The sequence below is a fragment of the Lupinus angustifolius genome, chromosome LG07 (assembly GCF_001865875.1).
Source record: "Lupinus angustifolius cultivar Tanjil chromosome LG07, LupAngTanjil_v1.0, whole genome shotgun sequence".
NCBI classification, from domain to species: Eukaryota; Viridiplantae; Streptophyta; class Magnoliopsida; order Fabales; family Fabaceae; genus Lupinus; species Lupinus angustifolius.
Window position 1 is genome coordinate 11,826,813 of NC_032015.1, and position 22,299 is coordinate 11,849,111.

At 31.5% G+C, this 22,299-nt stretch overlaps 2 pseudogenes; both read right to left on the minus strand.

Moving 5' to 3' along the window:
- LOC109352484 lies at positions 2,107-3,996 on the minus strand (annotated as a pseudogene).
- Positions 12,794-14,682, minus strand: LOC109352485 (annotated as a pseudogene).

Sequence of the window (22,299 nt, forward strand, 5' to 3'; positions counted from 1 at the left end):
GGTGAAAGTGATAAAAGAAAAAGGACAAGCCTGCAGTTCAATGCTGAACAATATGCACAACTCACATCTCTGCTACAACAAGCAGAGATCAATCCATCTCAGCACCAAGTTAACCAATTGAGCATCAACAACACTGGCACAACAACCACAATTGATGCATCTGAAAGTAACAACACCTCAGGTAATATACGTTCTTGGATATTAGATAGTGGAGCCACAGATCATGTAAGTCCCTTTCTATCTGATTTTGAACATTACAGATCAATAAAACCTGTCACAATTCGATTACCAAATGGATCCATCACTACTGCTAAGCATTGTGGAACAATTATTTTATCTACCAATTTAATCCTCTATGATGTTCTACATATACCAAACTTTAAGTATCATTTGATTTCAATACACAAGCTTACTGATTCACTCAATTGCATATTAACATTTGACAAGTCTCATTGCCTTATTCAGGATATGAATACCTTGAAGACGATTGGACATGTTAAGGCTCTCAATGGCTTATATATGCTCAATATGGCTGCAAGTACAAATAGGCTCAGTTTGCATTCTGTTAATTCCATTCATGATAATACTCATAACTCTGTTTTTGATTTGTGGCACTATAGGTTAGGCCACCCTTCTAATTCTGTTATGCACACCATTTCTAAGCATGTTTCTGATTTTAAATACAATAACTCTCATGTTTGTGACTATTGTTATATGGCAAAATTAACCAAGCTTCCTTTTCCAACTAGTATGCACAAAACCAATTCCCCCTTTGACATTGTCCATATGGACATATGGGGTCCAATTGCTATTACTTCCATTCATGGCCATAGATATTTTCTCACTGTTATAGATGATTTTAGTAGGCATACCTGGTTATTTTTAATGAAGAACAAAGGGCAGGCCAGAACCCTTGCTCAAGATTTTGTGGCTATGGTCCAAACTCAGTTTCACAAAGTAATTAAGACCATTAGGACAGACAATGGCCCTGAATTTACTATGCCTTCATTCTATCAAAGTCTTGGCATCACACACCAAACAAGTTGTGTTGAAACCCCTCAACAAAACTCAGTTGTTGAGAGAAAACACAGACATCTCTTGAATGTCACAAGGGCCATTCTGTTTCAGTCCCATCTACCTAAAACCTATTGGGGCTATGCTGTTAAACATGCCACTTATTTGATCAATCGACTACCTAGCTCTGTTCTACATAATAAATCTCTCTTTAGCATCTTACACAATCAAGAGGCATCCTTAGATAACCTAAGAGTTTTTGGCAGCCTTTCCTATTCTTGCACCCTTCACCACAACAGAACAAAACTTGACCCTAGAGCCAAGAAATGTGTGTTCTTAGGCTATCAATTTGGTACCAAAGGATACCTCCTCCTAGACCTGAAAACTAGAGAGATATTTTTATCTAGATCTTTCTAACATTTCTTCAACACTTCAAGACACATGCTTCCAAGACATACTTATATTACACATTTTGGTTCCTAACATTCGTGTGTAATCTCAATGACATTTGTATAATCTTGGAGCACTGTCTGAAGATAGGATTTAATGCAAAAATATAATCTCGATATGAGACAACTTTGACTCTTTGGTGTTAAATGTTAAAACTCCAAATCTCGATATGAGTATCTACTTATTTGAATTTTTTTTGTTATAGGTTTATATATATATAAATATAAGCAAGTATGTCTGATTTAACTAACATGCGATTTAATTACTGAACCACCGGTTAAATCACTGTACCACTATTCTGACCAATTTAATAAGTGGTACATTTTTAACAACACTACTCCATAATATTTATAGTTAAATTATAATAAAGATGTCAAACTACACTGTGTAAATTTTCCAAGTTTGAACCTATTAATAATCAAATGACTTATAACTCCCCTAGCAAATAAAGTATTTTTTGGGGACTTTGAAAATTAATTTAGAATGGGTGCCACAAGCTTAAACTGTTATCACTTGATGAAGATCCATCGCGTGATTCTAATCTAATATTAATCTAAATTCCAGTTTATTTATGTCTTCAACTTAACAAAGAAAGGCCTTTAAAGTTAAGACTATGAAAGAGACGTTAGAAGCAATTAGAAGAACACATAATAGTTAACTTTGTTTCCATTCAATAGCTGAAAATTTATACATCCAAATACTTAGCCTGTTACACTGTATTCTTGTATCAATACAAAAGAATAAACTTGGGTGATGAACAATACAAATCACCTCCTTCTATCTCTCTTGTAGCCACAATATATATTTCATTTCAGACAAATCTGTTCATGAGATTTTCACTTGAAAACTTAAAAGGATATCATTGAAAAAACTGCATAGCATAGCATCTCACCATAGATGCTAAAATAACCAGAAATGTTGCCAAACATGAGGAAAGAAACTGCACTGTATCTTCCTCCATTTCCTTGCATTTGATTAGAGAACATCTCCATATAGTTCCCGAGAACCCAAGCTGAAACAATGTTCTTCCTTCATTCTCCACCTTTTGCATAATGCAATAGTGATTTAGTTTTTTCTCATACACCACAACCCAAGCCTCTTGCTTCAGATCCTTTCATGATTCTTAGCCTTTTGCATGAAGTTACAAACATACTGCACAAAAAGTATAGTTCTATTAGCTTGAGATCTATTTATAGTTAATGGTACAAAAGCAGTTAGAACAAAAGAGAGAAAGAAAGAACTTACTCCCATGGAACATCTCCAACTAGCATCAAGTCACCATCTTTGTCTTCATATGTAGGTGCAAAATCAGATCCATTATAACCTTCTTTTTCAGAGTATTCACCTGAAAAAGCAAAAACAAGGTCATTTAACTTTCAGCATAAAAAATTGATTAAATTGTTTCATCAAAAGGGTAGCAAAAAACAGTAAAATTTGTTCTCAATTCTCACCTATGGTTAACTTGAACATGTTTTCTAGAGCTTTGAGGAGTTGAGAATAGCTTCCATAAACCCTCAAATCTATCTTTCTAAGGTAAGGTGCTCCATCCATGCTCACTTTGACATAGATCCTAGCAGCCTCAACCTCTTGAAGACTGTTTTTTCTGTAGGATCTAATTGGTGGCTTTTACGGTACCTCCTCCTGATTCTGTCCTTGGTTTGGTTTCTCTGTTTTTTGCCTTGAGAGTTAGGAAGTTAGTTGCAGTTTGTTTGGTGCCTTTTTCTGTTAAGTTAGTTAATTCTGTTTTTGCTTGCTTTCCAAGCAATCCTGGCAATCTTTGCTTGTATAAATGGAACCTGTTTTGGTTCTTCAAATTCAATAAGAATGAGGCATAATACATCCTATTTCTGCAAGAGTGGCCACCCCACTATCTTTGCCCTATTATGTCAAAAACATATTCAATGAATAGTTAATTACCATACAAAAATTTAAGATTCAATTGAAACAAAAAATAAACAAGTTTCATGCATATGCTTATAAAGTCTAAATAATAATAAAATCTGTTAATTACACTTACTTGGAAGGAGGGGCTGCATCATTGTTCATATTTTGAGCATTTGAACCACACTCCTCAGAAGTTTCAATCAATGACCTTTTGTTGGTTCTCACATCAGACTTTGTTTTTTCCTCATTTTCCTCTCTCCCTGGCAACCCTAATCTAAGTTCTGTTGCCTTAAGGTTGAGATCATTCACATATGCTACTTTGCTTTCCATCTTCACTCTGTCTCTATTTCCAAAAACAAATTGTATAGACAACAAGAAAGTTGTTAATTACTTATGCTTCTATTGGGATGAGTCTCCTCTATTCCTTGTAAACTTAAGACTTTTAAGATGGTATGTGATGAAATTGTGAGGGTGTCACAAATATATGGTTTGTTTTATAAGGGTGTATTATAAAGATAAAGGAGGCTTGTATATTATGAACATGTATGAGTAGTTGTGAAGGGGCATTTACTTTAGTGCCTTTCTTTGTTTGGATGAATAAATTATGGACAAAGATAAAGCTAATGTGCCGGTAGCAGTAGCAACAACTTTAAAGAAAGGTGTCCCACATTTGGAGGACAAGTTAAGATGAAATAAAAGGTAATTAGGTAAGAGAAAATAATGCATAAACAAAACTTTTATGAGATCGTTACACCATCAAGTGTTAGCATTGAATAACAATAATAATACACACAAATGATGGGTGATATATTGTATGTGAAATTTTTTATAATGATTATGCATATATATTAAACCAATTAAGTAAAAATAAATTATATGAATACAAAATGATATAAGTAAAAGTGTGCATAAATGAAATTAGAGAAGAATTTTGAGAGTGTTGCCATGTGGTTTGGGAGTTAAATAAGGAGCTTTGGCTTTAAGAAAGAGAAAAGGAAACATGGCCATGTGAAGGGTAGGTCCCATTACTTAGAGTCAGACATGGTCATGGGCATTGAGCAAGGCATGGACATGTGGGTCACATTATTTTAATTGTTCCATGCATATAAGATAAAGACTGTAAGAGGTGTATCTACACATGTGAACATGGTTGTAAGAAGCACCTTCTCAACTATAATAAATTAAAAATTGGCAAACAATAAATAAAGATGTTAGATGCTGCTGGGAATGGATCTTTTAGTTGGACTTAAAAATCAGAGACCTGATTAATTGTTTCTGGTCATAAATATATTAAAATTTTATTATTTCTAATTAATATATTTGATACAAAATAAATGGATTTAATTTTGACAACTTAAATGAAGCCATAATAAGAAAATGGTAGATCAAATGAACTCTTTAAGGTCAAAAGAGACCAAAAATGACAGGCTTAAGAAATATAATATTCTCTAAATGAATATGATTTATCATGTAACATATGTTATGTTGTTGTTGGATTCATATAACTGACCTCACTCATTATGATTAAGGTTTGATATTAAAATATAATAACATAGCTTTGAATTTTGTTGTAGACTTTATAATTTTTAAAAATTATCATTCTATTACCTTGGTGGAACTGCTGAGACAATATAATGAAATTATAACTTGGAGAACGGAAAGGGTTAGTTTGGTTTCACTTGAAGCCGAAATAAGAGAACATAATATGGAGGAAAAATAACAATGTATATTTTGGATCAATATTAGTTTTTTTATTCTTTTTTATTTTTACTTCAGAAGTTGAAATCACCAATTGCTTCCTAGTTCTAGAAAAGATTGAGGGACCTCTTGAACAGTTCGCGTGATAACTACCAACTCTGCTTAGCTAGGATGCTAGTTAGAAAATAAAAATATGTGGTGAGTGCATAATTAATTTCTTGTTTCATCGTGGCCATACAGGCAAATATTATCTATATAGGACCATGATCTTAACCTGAACAAAAGCTTCTGGGTCAAGTGGTCCTTGATATATGTTATTATAATTAAATGGTCAAGAATTTGATAATTAGAAGAATTTCCCGACAGGATAAAAATATTTATGTGCTAGTCCATTATGTATCTTCATTTAACATTTTAAATATTTAGAAGCGTTGGCCTTTTCTGTTTTTTGATATAATTTATAAAAGAAGATTTGGTCTTTGATAAATTAATACTTTAAAATGTCATTTTTGGCACACCTTTTTTTTTTGTCAATTGAGATTATTTGTGTTTATTTTTAGACTATTCGTAGGGGTATACTCACATATTGGCAAAATATTAGATTACGCCACAATTTACATGAAGAGACCAATTAACCTTTCACTTTATAGTTTGAAAAACATCAATTAAGGTAATATCAAATGTAGAGCTTGTAAGTTCTCATCATTATCCGAACAATTAAATTACTAAATTGGGTTGTCACAAATAAATATAAAAGATTGTCAAGTCCACTAAAATTTGATTGATACTAACCTTTCAACTCAAAATTATAATTTTAAGTTGGTTTTAAAAAGGGTTTTGGTTGTTTTATTTGATTAACTAATTACTAGCTAATTGATTAAAAAGGAATAAAAATATTGAGATTGAATTTTACTAATCACTATCAATGCACACTAGATTCATCAATACTAATTCATCTAGTTAGTTATGATTCTTTCACAACAAGGGACCTGAATGGTAGTAAAAATTAATTTCTTAGTCAATTTAGTAGCTTATGAAATGAAGCTTTATGTGTAGCAACTATACTCATAAGATAAAGAACTATAAGCCACAAAACACACTTCTATGTTTAACAACTATATATGCTTGTGAAATTGACTTTTAATGCACACCTCAATTATATTAATTGCTAATGTCTTAGTCATATTAGTAGCTTGTTAATATAACTTTATGTCCAGTAACTACACTAACAATGTGGAGATTTATGAACCGTTAAAATCTCTCTTTATCTACCAGTTATGTTAACAAATTTGAGAGTTGTTAATCATTGAATTTGCTCTATGTCTAGTAATTAAGACAACAACATGAATGCATACTGTGACTAACTGATATAAATCTATGTTTAGCAATTATATCACGAATTAACAAAATCAGAATTATAATAAGGATTTCTCCGTGCATTCACTTTCATAAATACATACAAAAAAGTAGTTCAATAATCTTAAAGTAAGCATTAAACATATAAACAACTCATAAGAATCAAAGCACAGTGAAATAACATAAATTTGAATCAATTATATACGTCAAAATCATATTACATTCAATTCCAACAAGGAAGAAGTTTAGCATCACATTGTCATGGTAACTTAACACAAAGATAAAAAGAGAAAAACTATGTTCATATGAGAAAAAATTATTACCTCCTCAAAGAGCATAGGTTGCTTCCTCTAACCTTTCCCCATTGCTTTTACACCTCAATCAAAGCTAAACTATCCTAAAAACTAAGAAATTGAGTACAAAATGTTCTCATTCGAATGTCTATCTAAAATGTCCAAGTTGGTCCCTTTTAAAGAGTCTGAATTATGTTATTTTCATCCAACGCAAATATTTCCACTAGGCGCAACACTTTGTTTGGCCAAGCCTGACCTTTCAGCTAGTCAAGTTGTGTTGGGAGCAATTGCTCAATTTCACCCAGCCCAAGACCTTTGTTTAGTGAAAATCAAACAAAAAGTTTCACCAAAATTTGTCTTGTATTTCGCAGAGTGCCAGAATTGCCTTGGACATGACTTTTGCACTCTCCTAATTTCTTCCAGCACGGCAAGTGGGTGTGACTTCTGTACTGGGTGTGGCCTGTTTTTGTGTGGAAATTTGAATTTTTTCAATGAGTCCTCCGATTTTGACCTACACAAACACTTAAAAATGTAAAATCTAACAATTCACATAATATGATACATTTAAGTTCAATTTGTTGATAATTACGATCTATAAGTTAAAATACTATAAAAGTGATAGTTAAATTATGATATTTTTAGCACTTAAACATATATGCCTCTTCTATATGTAAAAGGACTCAAAATATACAATAATGTCACTACTCACTAGGATAGTAGTATTAGTGAAGTTATTTGGCTCTTGCTGCTGGTCGTGATGGAAATATACAATAATGTCATAGAGATATGTATAGCTAGAATTTGTGGTATGAAATCCAAGAACATATATAGCTCTATAGTCGTAACCCTACAATATAGGACGAGTGGAGCTTAGTCTGAAGTCTTGGCACTTTCACAATCCAAGTGTGACTGTATAAGATAGTGAAACTCTTGTGTTGCCTTATTTTACGGTTGATCACTACCTAGCAACTAGATTTTTTCTGGGTAATCAATGTTTCTTTCGTGTGCATATATAATAACATATGAAAAAAGAAAGGCATTATATTTGAGCATTAAATTGACATTTAATGTGAATCATAATGAAAACGCATTACAGCCATGAAATGAGAAGGGAATGTCCGAATAATAAAATATTCTATTTAAGATGTCCTAGCCTAATATAATAATAAAGAAGAGTTAATGTTCATTTTTATGTTGAAGGCTTCATGATAGAGGGACAATGACATTATATTGTCAAGTACTGATGTTATTAACTGGATAATTCTTATTAAATCAATTTTTAATCATAATGTTAAAATAATCATTTAAAATGTGTTTAAAACTTTAAATATATTTTATAATTTTTTCTTTTGTTGGTTACCCAAATAATATATAAGATTGTAGGAAACAAACACACAATTACCTAAATTACTCGCAATTATTTTTATTGTTTTTTAGATTTATGGTTATCTGCATATCCACTAGGTACCTAAGGACCTATGAGTAGCAGACTCGGCGTGTATCAACATAAATCTAAAGTAGATATGGGTCCAAAAATAAGATAATGAGACGGTCCACATAATACACTATATGGAGTCATTGTTATCCGTAAATATACCAAATAATTGTGTGGATATGTATTAACATAAGCAACTGATAAAACATGGATAACAACATTAAAAATTAAATCCTAATTTAAATTTATAAAGAACTATTTCTTATAACACAAAATAAAATAAAAAATGTATTTCAAATATGAAGAGCAATCTTCTATTCCGTAACGTGTATCAGTTCATTTGCATCACTTTATATGTCATGAGTTGTGATTAGTTGAAATAAATATATTTAAATTAAAAGTTTAATTATTAAATATTTTTCTGATTGACCATAACCTATAACATATAAAATGATACATATTATATAATAGAAGATGTGATCTCGTAATTAGGGGTGGAAACAGGGCAGACCGCCTACTAGGGGCCTATTACCTGGCCTATAACAGGCTAGGTCAGACCAGACTTTTTTCGTAAACAGGTCAGACTCAGGCTTTTTGAAAAGTCTATTTAGTTTAACAGATCAGACTTTAGGCCATCCAAATGGCATATTAAGCCTAATAGACTAGCCTATTTAGTTATATTATATAATAATGTTCGTATTTTATAATTTTAATATATAAGTAATATTATTATATATGTAATTTTAATATAAAGATGTATAAAAAATATAATTTAATTGTTAGGGTTATAAAAATATATTTAAAAGTATGCATACTAGTTATTTAAATATAGACATAATCACTTATTTCAATATAATATAGTATAATGGGCCTTTAAATAGACTAACAGACCAGACCAAGCTTTTAAACAAGCCAAACCTAGGCTTTGAAAAAAAAATAAACAGACTAACAAGTCAAGCCCAAACTCCTATATGCTATATAGACTCGGCCTATTTACCGGTAACACATGAGAAATGCAATGAAAATCAAGTACAGGCACAGGTATGGTGCCCATTATGGGACCCAACCCAATCAACATCGGAGGTCTAGGGCTATATCAATGGTACCATAATGATGAGACGAGGCACAGAAACACATCCTCACCCAATTTCAAGTCCCAAGCCCTCAACCACTTATTTTCTTGTGTGTCCTTTTGGTTGGCATTCATGCACGTCACTGCATCCAAGCCCATTCGTGCTAGCCTTTCTTCATTTCGGGAGCATATCTGTTGTCCACAAAATGTATCACTTCATATACCATTGTTTATAATTAGTTAAAAAAATATATTTAAATTAAAATTTTAATAATTAATTATTTTACTAACGAATATGTTGTTTTGGGCGGTAGATATCTACTCCTTCATTTCATCATCCCTTATCACCGGGACCCGCCATACATAGCTTGTGGAAAACTGTTTTTTGACTTTTTCCCTCTTCCTGTATGACTTGCTATTCTGAAATGTGAGTTTAGAGCTTTTTACGTAGTTTATAACTTTTTGAAGCAGTTCACTAGTTGTTAGAATGCTTTACTAATAAAAATAGAAGAGAAATTGTAGTGTTTGAAAATTAATTGAAGTAGTGTTTAAAAGGTGAAAATAATTATAAATAATTTGTTTATTAATTTTATCTATCAAAATTTTTGAAAAATTACATTAATTATCCCTAACTAAAAAACTAATTATTTTTGTTGTCTCACCTAATCTTTCATCATACCTCACAAATAAATAAAATATTGCATATTCAATGGTAAATACAATTGTAAAATAAAGTATTGAAAAGTTTTATTTTAAATTGTCTACCCCATAGTCATTAATTCATAAGGGCATTAAGATTACACACTATTCATTGTCATTCAAAAAGGCTTATAGGTCCTCCATGGACTTAAATGTCACTGCAATCCAAGAAAAAAGTACACAATGGCTAATGGAACCTAAAGGCAAGAGAACATTTTCAATAAATAAATAAGAACATAAGAGTGACTATGATGAGCGAATTAAACACAAGCAGAAAGCTATATATGGGTGAATTAAACGCATCCTACTTATGAGGATCAATGAATGCGCCACACAGCTTTACGTCTATAGTGGCGACCGCTATGGAGAACACTAGGGTTGCTAGAGATGAAGCTGTAGCGAGCAGAACATGACTGAAGATGTGGTGAGGACAATGAGCAGCAACCATAAGCAGTAGTAACAAAGACAAGTAAGCGTGGAACAAGTGAGATGTTGAGAAATAAGTCTCATATTATAAATCTCGTTATGTGGTTTAAATACTTATTGGATTATACATATTAAAGGCAGAGTCCCACTTTTTAATTTCCGATTGTCAATTAACAATGAGAGTGCCCATAAGAGCTAGGCACCCGATATAATTCTCATAAGAAAATTTAGGGCTTAGGAAATGGACTAAAAACAAAGCCTAATGTTAAAAAATAATTTTGTATCGCTTCACAGGCATAACCAATTTCAAAAAGGCTTTTTAAATCAGTTAAAAACAATCGATTTGGAAATAATGATTTGTTTTGAAAATTGTCACCACCACATTCTTTAAATCGATTACTCTAAAATCAAGATATTAAAACTTAAAAGCCCTTTTTAGTATTGGGCTGATCCATAGGCGAAGAGAAGAATGTGTCATCCCTATTCCCTAAGTTCTCCAACAAAGCAAAGGACAATGTGAAGAGGATGAAAAGGAAAAATTAAGTGGATAGTGTAGTTTGACTACACTATCATATATTTAGTGTATGCTTTGAAATATTTATGGAACTAATGTAACTTTTTGGGTACTCATGGATATCATCCACCATTTTGGTAAACTCGTGGACCAGTAATGTGATTTCCTTGGGAACTCGTGTCAAACATGCACAAGTTCTGTTGACATTCGCTTTCCTCCTTCCACGTATGTGATGCACGACTTCCTTAGTCGTGAATCCGAAACACGAGTTTTAATGAGACATGGTGAAAAATGAATTTTCACATTTTCCTTTTACATGGTAGTTTAGTTAGGGTTTTAGGGGTTAGTTTCAGGGATTTTAGTTAGAGTTTTTAGTTTTACTTAAGGTTTATGATTTTAGTTGTATAAAAATAAAAGTCATAAATTAAAATAACAAGACAAAATTATAAAAATAAAATTGATAATTTGACCATGAATTCGAAATGATTACATTATAAAAATAAGAAAATGAGAATACACTTTTTTGGTTTCCCACAGGTACCTGGGGCTAACTCTTTTTTGGTTTCCCACAGGTACCTGGATTCTTACTTAAGGTGAATCAAACATGTACCACTTGAACCAACGCCCGTTGGTCGTCATAAAATATATTGATAAAATAATATGAATAGTATACTAATTTATTACTACATTAATATAAATTTAATTATGTTTAAGTTAATTAATCAAAATAGAAAAATAACCTAGTATACTAAATAAAGTAATAATTTTTTAAATGTCTTATTCGATACATTAAAATAACATTGATTATGTAAATGTATTTGAATCTGAAACTAATATTCATAAAGCTTCAAAATATTATCTAATCGATAAATTGAAGAGGGAAAAATGAAGGGTGAAAATCGTGCACATCATCCACTATTTTCATAGAGAGAAAAAGGAGGGTCCAAAATCATGGACCATTCCACAATTTCAGTAGAGAGAAAAAGTGAAATTGATTTCATAAGGAAAAAAATCTCATGCATTTTATTCATGTGTTCAATGAAAAATACACTACTCCATAATAATGATGTAAAAACCATACTGGTCGGTTCGATCGGAAAACCGGCGAACTGGACCCATAACCAGTACGGTATAGATGTTGAACCGGCTAAGTATTAAAATCGGTCAAAACTGTTTGACCAGTGAATCGGCCGGTATTTGACTAAACCGGCTGGTTTATACACATATTTGTTTTTTTTAAACTTAAAAATTCATTACAAGGTGACCCATCTTTCTAACATTTCTTCAACACTTCAAGACACATGCTTCCAAGACATACTTATATTACACATTTTGGTTCCTAACATTCGTGTGTAATCTCAATGACATTTGTATAATCTTGGAGCACTGTCTGAAGATAGGATTTAATGCAAAAATATAATCTCGATATGAGACAACTTTGACTCTTTGGTGTTAAATGTTAAAACTCCAAATCTCGATATGAGTATCTACTTATTTGAATTTTTTTTGTTATAGGTTTATATATATATAAATATAAGCAAGTATGTCTGATTTAACTAACATGCGATTTAATTACTGAACCACCGGTTAAATCACTGTACCACTATTCTGACCAATTTAATAAGTGGTACATTTTTAACAACACTACTCCATAATATTTATAGTTAAATTATAATAAAGATGTCAAACTACACTGTGTAAATTTTCCAAGTTTGAACCTATTAATAATCAAATGACTTATAACTCCCCTAGCAAATAAAGTATTTTTTGGGGACTTTGAAAATTAATTTAGAATGGGTGCCACAAGCTTAAACTGTTATCACTTGATGAAGATCCATCGCGTGATTCTAATCTAATATTAATCTAAATTCCAGTTTATTTATGTCTTCAACTTAACAAAGAAAGGCCTTTAAAGTTAAGACTATGAAAGAGACGTTAGAAGCAATTAGAAGAACACATAATAGTTAACTTTGTTTCCATTCAATAGCTGAAAATTTATACATCCAAATACTTAGCCTGTTACACTGTATTCTTGTATCAATACAAAAGAATAAACTTGGGTGATGAACAATACAAATCACCTCCTTCTATCTCTCTTGTAGCCACAATATATATTTCATTTCAGACAAATCTGTTCATGAGATTTTCACTTGAAAACTTAAAAGGATATCATTGAAAAAACTGCATAGCATAGCATCTCACCATAGATGCTAAAATAACCAGAAATGTTGCCAAACATGAGGAAAGAAACTGCACTGTATCTTCCTCCATTTCCTTGCATTTGATTAGAGAACATCTCCATATAGTTCCCGAGAACCCAAGCTGAAACAATGTTCTTCCTTCATTCTCCACCTTTTGCATAATGCAATAGTGATTTAGTTTTTTCTCATACACCACAACCCAAGCCTCTTGCTTCAGATCCTTTCATGATTCTTAGCCTTTTGCATGAAGTTACAAACATACTGCACAAAAAGTATAGTTCTATTAGCTTGAGATCTATTTATAGTTAATGGTACAAAAGCAGTTAGAACAAAAGAGAGAAAGAAAGAACTTACTCCCATGGAACATCTCCAACTAGCATCAAGTCACCATCTTTGTCTTCATATGTAGGTGCAAAATCAGATCCATTATAACCTTCTTTTTCAGAGTATTCACCTGAAAAAGCAAAAACAAGGTCATTTAACTTTCAGCATAAAAAATTGATTAAATTGTTTCATCAAAAGGGTAGCAAAAAACAGTAAAATTTGTTCTCAATTCTCACCTATGGTTAACTTGAACATGTTTTCTAGAGCTTTGAGGAGTTGAGAATAGCTTCCATAAACCCTCAAATCTATCTTTCTAAGGTAAGGTGCTCCATCCATGCTCACTTTGACATAGATCCTAGCAGCCTCAACCTCTTGAAGACTGTTTTTTCTGTAGGATCTAATTGGTGGCTTTTACGGTACCTCCTCCTGATTCTGTCCTTGGTTTGGTTTCTCTGTTTTTTGCCTTGAGAGTTAGGAAGTTAGTTGCAGTTTGTTTGGTGCCTTTTTCTGTTAAGTTAGTTAATTCTGTTTTTGCTTGCTTTCCAAGCAATCCTGGCAATCTTTGCTTGTATAAATGGAACCTGTTTTGGTTCTTCAAATTCAATAAGAATGAGGCATAATACATCCTATTTCTGCAAGAGTGGCCACCCCACTATCTTTGCCCTATTATGTCAAAAACATATTCAATGAATAGTTAATTACCATACAAAAATTTAAGATTCAATTGAAACAAAAAATAAACAAGTTTCATGCATATGCTTATAAAGTCTAAATAATAATAAAATCTGTTAATTACACTTACTTGGAAGGAGGGGCTGCATCATTGTTCATATTTTGAGCATTTGAACCACACTCCTCAGAAGTTTCAATCAATGACCTTTTGTTGGTTCTCACATCAGACTTTGTTTTTTCCTCATTTTCCTCTCTCCCTGGCAACCCTAATCTAAGTTCTGTTGCCTTAAGGTTGAGATCATTCACATATGCTACTTTGCTTTCCATCTTCACTCTGTCTCTATTTCCAAAAACAAATTGTATAGACAACAAGAAAGTTGTTAATTACTTATGCTTCTATTGGGATGAGTCTCCTCTATTCCTTGTAAACTTAAGACTTTTAAGATGGTATGTGATGAAATTGTGAGGGTGTCACAAATATATGGTTTGTTTTATAAGGGTGTATTATAAAGATAAAGGAGGCTTGTATATTATGAACATGTATGAGTAGTTGTGAAGGGGCATTTACTTTAGTGCCTTTCTTTGTTTGGATGAATAAATTATGGACAAAGATAAAGCTAATGTGCCGGTAGCAGTAGCAACAACTTTAAAGAAAGGTGTCCCACATTTGGAGGACAAGTTAAGATGAAATAAAAGGTAATTAGGTAAGAGAAAATAATGCATAAACAAAACTTTTATGAGATCGTTACACCATCAAGTGTTAGCATTGAATAACAATAATAATACACACAAATGATGGGTGATATATTGTATGTGAAATTTTTTATAATGATTATGCATATATATTAAACCAATTAAGTAAAAATAAATTATATGAATACAAAATGATATAAGTAAAAGTGTGCATAAATGAAATTAGAGAAGAATTTTGAGAGTGTTGCCATGTGGTTTGGGAGTTAAATAAGGAGCTTTGGCTTTAAGAAAGAGAAAAGGAAACATGGCCATGTGAAGGGTAGGTCCCATTACTTAGAGTCAGACATGGTCATGGGCATTGAGCAAGGCATGGACATGTGGGTCACATTATTTTAATTGTTCCATGCATATAAGATAAAGACTGTAAGAGGTGTATCTACACATGTGAACATGGTTGTAAGAAGCACCTTCTCAACTATAATAAATTAAAAATTGGCAAACAATAAATAAAGATGTTAGATGCTGCTGGGAATGGATCTTTTAGTTGGACTTAAAAATCAGAGACCTGATTAATTGTTTCTGGTCATAAATATATTAAAATTTTATTATTTCTAATTAATATATTTGATACAAAATAAATGGATTTAATTTTGACAACTTAAATGAAGCCATAATAAGAAAATGGTAGATCAAATGAACTCTTTAAGGTCAAAAGAGACCAAAAATGACAGGCTTAAGAAATATAATATTCTCTAAATGAATATGATTTATCATGTAACATATGTTATGTTGTTGTTGGATTCATATAACTGACCTCACTCATTATGATTAAGGTTTGATATTAAAATATAATAACATAGCTTTGAATTTTGTTGTAGACTTTATAATTTTTAAAAATTATCATTCTATTACCTTGGTGGAACTGCTGAGACAATATAATGAAATTATAACTTGGAGAACGGAAAGGGTTAGTTTGGTTTCACTTGAAGCCGAAATAAGAGAACATAATATGGAGGAAAAATAACAATGTATATTTTGGATCAATATTAGTTTTTTTATTCTTTTTTATTTTTACTTCAGAAGTTGAAATCACCAATTGCTTCCTAGTTCTAGAAAAGATTGAGGGACCTCTTGAACAGTTCGCGTGATAACTACCAACTCTGCTTAGCTAGGATGCTAGTTAGAAAATAAAAATATGTGGTGAGTGCATAATTAATTTCTTGTTTCATCGTGGCCATACAGGCAAATATTATCTATATAGGACCATGATCTTAACCTGAACAAAAGCTTCTGGGTCAAGTGGTCCTTGATATATGTTATTATAATTAAATGGTCAAGAATTTGATAATTAGAAGAATTTCCCGACAGGATAAAAATATTTATGTGCTAGTCCATTATGTATCTTCATTTAACATTTTAAATATTTAGAAGCGTTGGCCTTTTCTGTTTTTTGATATAATTTATAAAAGAAGATTTGGTCTTTGATAAATTAATACTTTAAAATGTCATTTTTGGCACACCTTTTTTTTTTGTCAATTGAGATTATTTGTGTTTATTTTTAGACTATTCGTAGGGGTATACTCACATATTGGCAAAATATTAGATTACGCCACAATTTACATGAAGAGACCAATTAACCTTTCACTTTATAGTTTGAAAAACATCAATTAAGGTAATATCAAATGTAGAGCTTGTAAGTTCTCATCATTATCCGAACAATTAAATTACTAAATTGGGTTGTCACAAATAAATATAAAAGATTGTCAAGTCCACTAAAATTTGATTGATACTAACCTTTCAACTCAAAATTATAATTTTAAGTTGGTTTTAAAAAGGGTTTTGGTTGTTTTATTTGATTAACTAATTACTAGCTAATTGATTAAAAAGGAATAAAAATATTGAGATTGAATTTTACTAATCACTATCAATGCACACTAGATTCATCAATACTAATTCATCTAGTTAGTTATGATTCTTTCACAACAAGGGACCTGAATGGTAGTAAAAATTAATTTCTTAGTCAATTTAGTAGCTTATGAAATGAAGCTTTATGTGTAGCAACTATACTCATAAGATAAAGAACTATAAGCCACAAAACACACTTCTATGTTTAACAACTATATATGCTTGTGAAATTGACTTTTAATGCACACCTCAATTATATTAATTGCTAATGTCTTAGTCATATTAGTAGCTTGTTAATATAACTTTATGTCCAGTAACTACACTAACAATGTGGAGATTTATGAACCGTTAAAATCTCTCTTTATCTACCAGTTATGTTAACAAATTTGAGAGTTGTTAATCATTGAATTTGCTCTATGTCTAGTAATTAAGACAACAACATGAATGCATACTGTGACTAACTGATATAAATCTATGTTTAGCAATTATATCACGAATTAACAAAATCAGAATTATAATAAGGATTTCTCCGTGCATTCACTTTCATAAATACATACAAAAAAGTAGTTCAATAATCTTAAAGTAAGCATTAAACATATAAACAACTCATAAGAATCAAAGCACAGTGAAATAACATAAATTTGAATCAATTATATACGTCAAAATCATATTACATTCAATTCCAACAAGGAAGAAGTTTAGCATCACATTGTCATGGTAACTTAACACAAAGATAAAAAGAGAAAAACTATGTTCATATGAGAAAAAATTATTACCTCCTCAAAGAGCATAGGTTGCTTCCTCTAACCTTTCCCCATTGCTTTTACACCTCAATCAAAGCTAAACTATCCTAAAAACTAAGAAATTGAGTACAAAATGTTCTCATTCGAATGTCTATCTAAAATGTCCAAGTTGGTCCCTTTTAAAGAGTCTGAATTATGTTATTTTCATCCAACGCAAATATTTCCACTAGGCGCAACACTTTGTTTGGCCAAGCCTGACCTTTCAGCTAGTCAAGTTGTGTTGGGAGCAATTGCTCAATTTCACCCAGCCCAAGACCTTTGTTTAGTGAAAATCAAACAAAAAGTTTCACCAAAATTTGTCTTGTATTTCGCAGAGTGCCAGAATTGCCTTGGACATGACTTTTGCACTCTCCTAATTTCTTCCAGCACGGCAAGTGGGTGTGACTTCTGTACTGGGTGTGGCCTGTTTTTGTGTGGAAATTTGAATTTTTTCAATGAGTCCTCCGATTTTGACCTACACAAACACTTAAAAATGTAAAATCTAACAATTCACATAATATGATACATTTAAGTTCAATTTGTTGATAATTACGATCTATAAGTTAAAATACTATAAAAGTGATAGTTAAATTATGATATTTTTAGCACTTAAACATATATGCCTCTTCTATATGTAAAAGGACTCAAAATATACAATAATGTCACTACTCACTAGGATAGTAGTATTAGTGAAGTTATTTGGCTCTTGCTGCTGGTCGTGATGGAAATATACAATAATGTCATAGAGATATGTATAGCTAGAATTTGTGGTATGAAATCCAAGAACATATATAGCTCTATAGTCGTAACCCTACAATATAGGACGAGTGGAGCTTAGTCTGAAGTCTTGGCACTTTCACAATCCAAGTGTGACTGTATAAGATAGTGAAACTCTTGTGTTGCCTTATTTTACGGTTGATCACTACCTAGCAACTAGATTTTTTCTGGGTAATCAATGTTTCTTTCGTGTGCATATATAATAACATATGAAAAAAGAAAGGCATTATATTTGAGCATTAAATTGACATTTAATGTGAATCATAATGAAAACGCATTACAGCCATGAAATGAGAAGGGAATGTCCGAATAATAAAATATTCTATTTAAGATGTCCTAGCCTAATATAATAATAAAGAAGAGTTAATGTTCATTTTTATGTTGAAGGCTTCATGATAGAGGGACAATGACATTATATTGTCAAGTACTGATGTTATTAACTGGATAATTCTTATTAAATCAATTTTTAATCATAATGTTAAAATAATCATTTAAAATGTGTTTAAAACTTTAAATATATTTTATAATTTTTTCTTTTGTTGGTTACCCAAATAATATATAAGATTGTAGGAAACAAACACACAATTACCTAAATTACTCGCAATTATTTTTATTGTTTTTTAGATTTATGGTTATCTGCATATCCACTAGGTACCTAAGGACCTATGAGTAGCAGACTCGGCGTGTATCAACATAAATCTAAAGTAGATATGGGTCCAAAAATAAGATAATGAGACGGTCCACATAATACACTATATGGAGTCATTGTTATCCGTAAATATACCAAATAATTGTGTGGATATGTATTAACATAAGCAACTGATAAAACATGGATAACAACATTAAAAATTAAATCCTAATTTAAATTTATAAAGAACTATTTCTTATAACACAAAATAAAATAAAAAATGTATTTCAAATATGAAGAGCAATCTTCTATTCCGTAACGTGTATCAGTTCATTTGCATCACTTTATATGTCATGAGTTGTGATTAGTTGAAATAAATATATTTAAATTAAAAGTTTAATTATTAAATATTTTTCTGATTGACCATAACCTATAACATATAAAATGATACATATTATATAATAGAAGATGTGATCTCGTAATTAGGGGTGGAAACAGGGCAGACCGCCTACTAGGGGCCTATTACCTGGCCTATAACAGGCTAGGTCAGACCAGACTTTTTTCGTAAACAGGTCAGACTCAGGCTTTTTGAAAAGTCTATTTAGTTTAACAGATCAGACTTTAGGCCATCCAAATGGCATATTAAGCCTAATAGACTAGCCTATTTAGTTATATTATATAATAATGTTCGTATTTTATAATTTTAATATATAAGTAATATTATTATATATGTAATTTTAATATAAAGATGTATAAAAAATATAATTTAATTGTTAGGGTTATAAAAATATATTTAAAAGTATGCATACTAGTTATTTAAATATAGACATAATCACTTATTTCAATATAATATAGTATAATGGGCCTTTAAATAGACTAACAGACCAGACCAAGCTTTTAAACAAGCCAAACCTAGGCTTTGAAAAAAAAATAAACAGACTAACAAGTCAAGCCCAAACTCCTATATGCTATATAGACTCGGCCTATTTACCGGTAACACATGAGAAATGCAATGAAAATCAAGTACAGGCACAGGTATGGTGCCCATTATGGGACCCAACCCAATCAACATCGGAGGTCTAGGGCTATATCAATGGTACCATAATGATGAGACGAGGCACAGAAACACATCCTCACCCAATTTCAAGTCCCAAGCCCTCAACCACTTATTTTCTTGTGTGTCCTTTTGGTTGGCATTCATGCACGTCACTGCATCCAAGCCCATTCGTGCTAGCCTTTCTTCATTTCGGGAGCATATCTGTTGTCCACAAAATGTATCACTTCATATACCATTGTTTATAATTAGTTAAAAAAATATATTTAAATTAAAATTTTAATAATTAATTATTTTACTAACGAATATGTTGTTTTGGGCGGTAGATATCTACTCCTTCATTTCATCATCCCTTATCACCGGGACCCGCCATACATAGCTTGTGGAAAACTGTTTTTTGACTTTTTCCCTCTTCCTGTATGACTTGCTATTCTGAAATGTGAGTTTAGAGCTTTTTACGTAGTTTATAACTTTTTGAAGCAGTTCACTAGTTGTTAGAATGCTTTACTAATAAAAATAGAAGAGAAATTGTAGTGTTTGAAAATTAATTGAAGTAGTGTTTAAAAGGTGAAAATAATTATAAATAATTTGTTTATTAATTTTATCTATCAAAATTTTTGAAAAATTACATTAATTATCCCTAACTAAAAAACTAATTATTTTTGTTGTCTCACCTAATCTTTCATCATACCTCACAAATAAATAAAATATTGCATATTCAATGGTAAATACAATTGTAAAATAAAGTATTGAAAAGTTTTATTTTAAATTGTCTACCCCATAGTCATTAATTCATAAGGGCATTAAGATTACACACTATTCATTGTCATTCAAAAAGGCTTATAGGTCCTCCATGGACTTAAATGTCACTGCAATCCAAGAAAAAAGTACACAATGGCTAATGGAACCTAAAGGCAAGAGAACATTTTCAATAAATAAATAAGAACATAAGAGTGACTATGATGAGCGAATTAAACACAAGCAGAAAGCTATATATGGGTGAATTAAACGCATCCTACTTATGAGGATCAATGAATGCGCCACACAGCTTTACGTCTATAGTGGCGACCGCTATGGAGAACACTAGGGTTGCTAGAGATGAAGCTGTAGCGAGCAGAACATGACTGAAGATGTGGTGAGGACAATGAGCAGCAACCATAAGCAGTAGTAACAAAGACAAGTAAGCGTGGAACAAGTGAGATGTTGAGAAATAAGTCTCATATTATAAATCTCGTTATGTGGTTTAAATACTTATTGGATTATACATATTAAAGGCAGAGTCCCACTTTTTAATTTCCGATTGTCAATTAACAATGAGAGTGCCCATAAGAGCTAGGCACCCGATATAATTCTCATAAGAAAATTTAGGGCTTAGGAAATGGACTAAAAACAAAGCCTAATGTTAAAAAATAATTTTGTATCGCTTCACAGGCATAACCAATTTCAAAAAGGCTTTTTAAATCAGTTAAAAACAATCGATTTGGAAATAATGATTTGTTTTGAAAATTGTCACCACCACATTCTTTAAATCGATTACTCTAAAATCAAGATATTAAAACTTAAAAGCCCTTTTTAGTATTGGGCTGATCCATAGGCGAAGAGAAGAATGTGTCATCCCTATTCCCTAAGTTCTCCAACAAAGCAAAGGACAATGTGAAGAGGATGAAAAGGAAAAATTAAGTGGATAGTGTAGTTTGACTACACTATCATATATTTAGTGTATGCTTTGAAATATTTATGGAACTAATGTAACTTTTTGGGTACTCATGGATATCATCCACCATTTTGGTAAACTCGTGGACCAGTAATGTGATTTCCTTGGGAACTCGTGTCAAACATGCACAAGTTCTGTTGACATTCGCTTTCCTCCTTCCACGTATGTGATGCACGACTTCCTTAGTCGTGAATCCGAAACACGAGTTTTAATGAGACATGGTGAAAAATGAATTTTCACATTTTCCTTTTACATGGTAGTTTAGTTAGGGTTTTAGGGGTTAGTTTCAGGGATTTTAGTTAGAGTTTTTAGTTTTACTTAAGGTTTATGATTTTAGTTGTATAAAAATAAAAGTCATAAATTAAAATAACAAGACAAAATTATAAAAATAAAATTGATAATTTGACCATGAATTCGAAATGATTACATTATAAAAATAAGAAAATGAGAATACATTTTTTTCATTTCCTAGTGATATCCATGGGATGATGTGCCACATGCAAGTGTTTTTCTCCTTCGAGGTGGTTGAACTCTTAGTTGTTGTTGTTGTGGTTGACGTTGTCTTGTTTGTTCAGTTCCACCTCTAACTAATTGTGGCGCCTTCTCATCTTCCTCGTCATCATTCTTCGTCATCATCTTCAACTTGTTGTGTATCATAAATGATTGGTTGTTCAACTTGTGAAGAAACTCGTGCCACATGCACGAGAT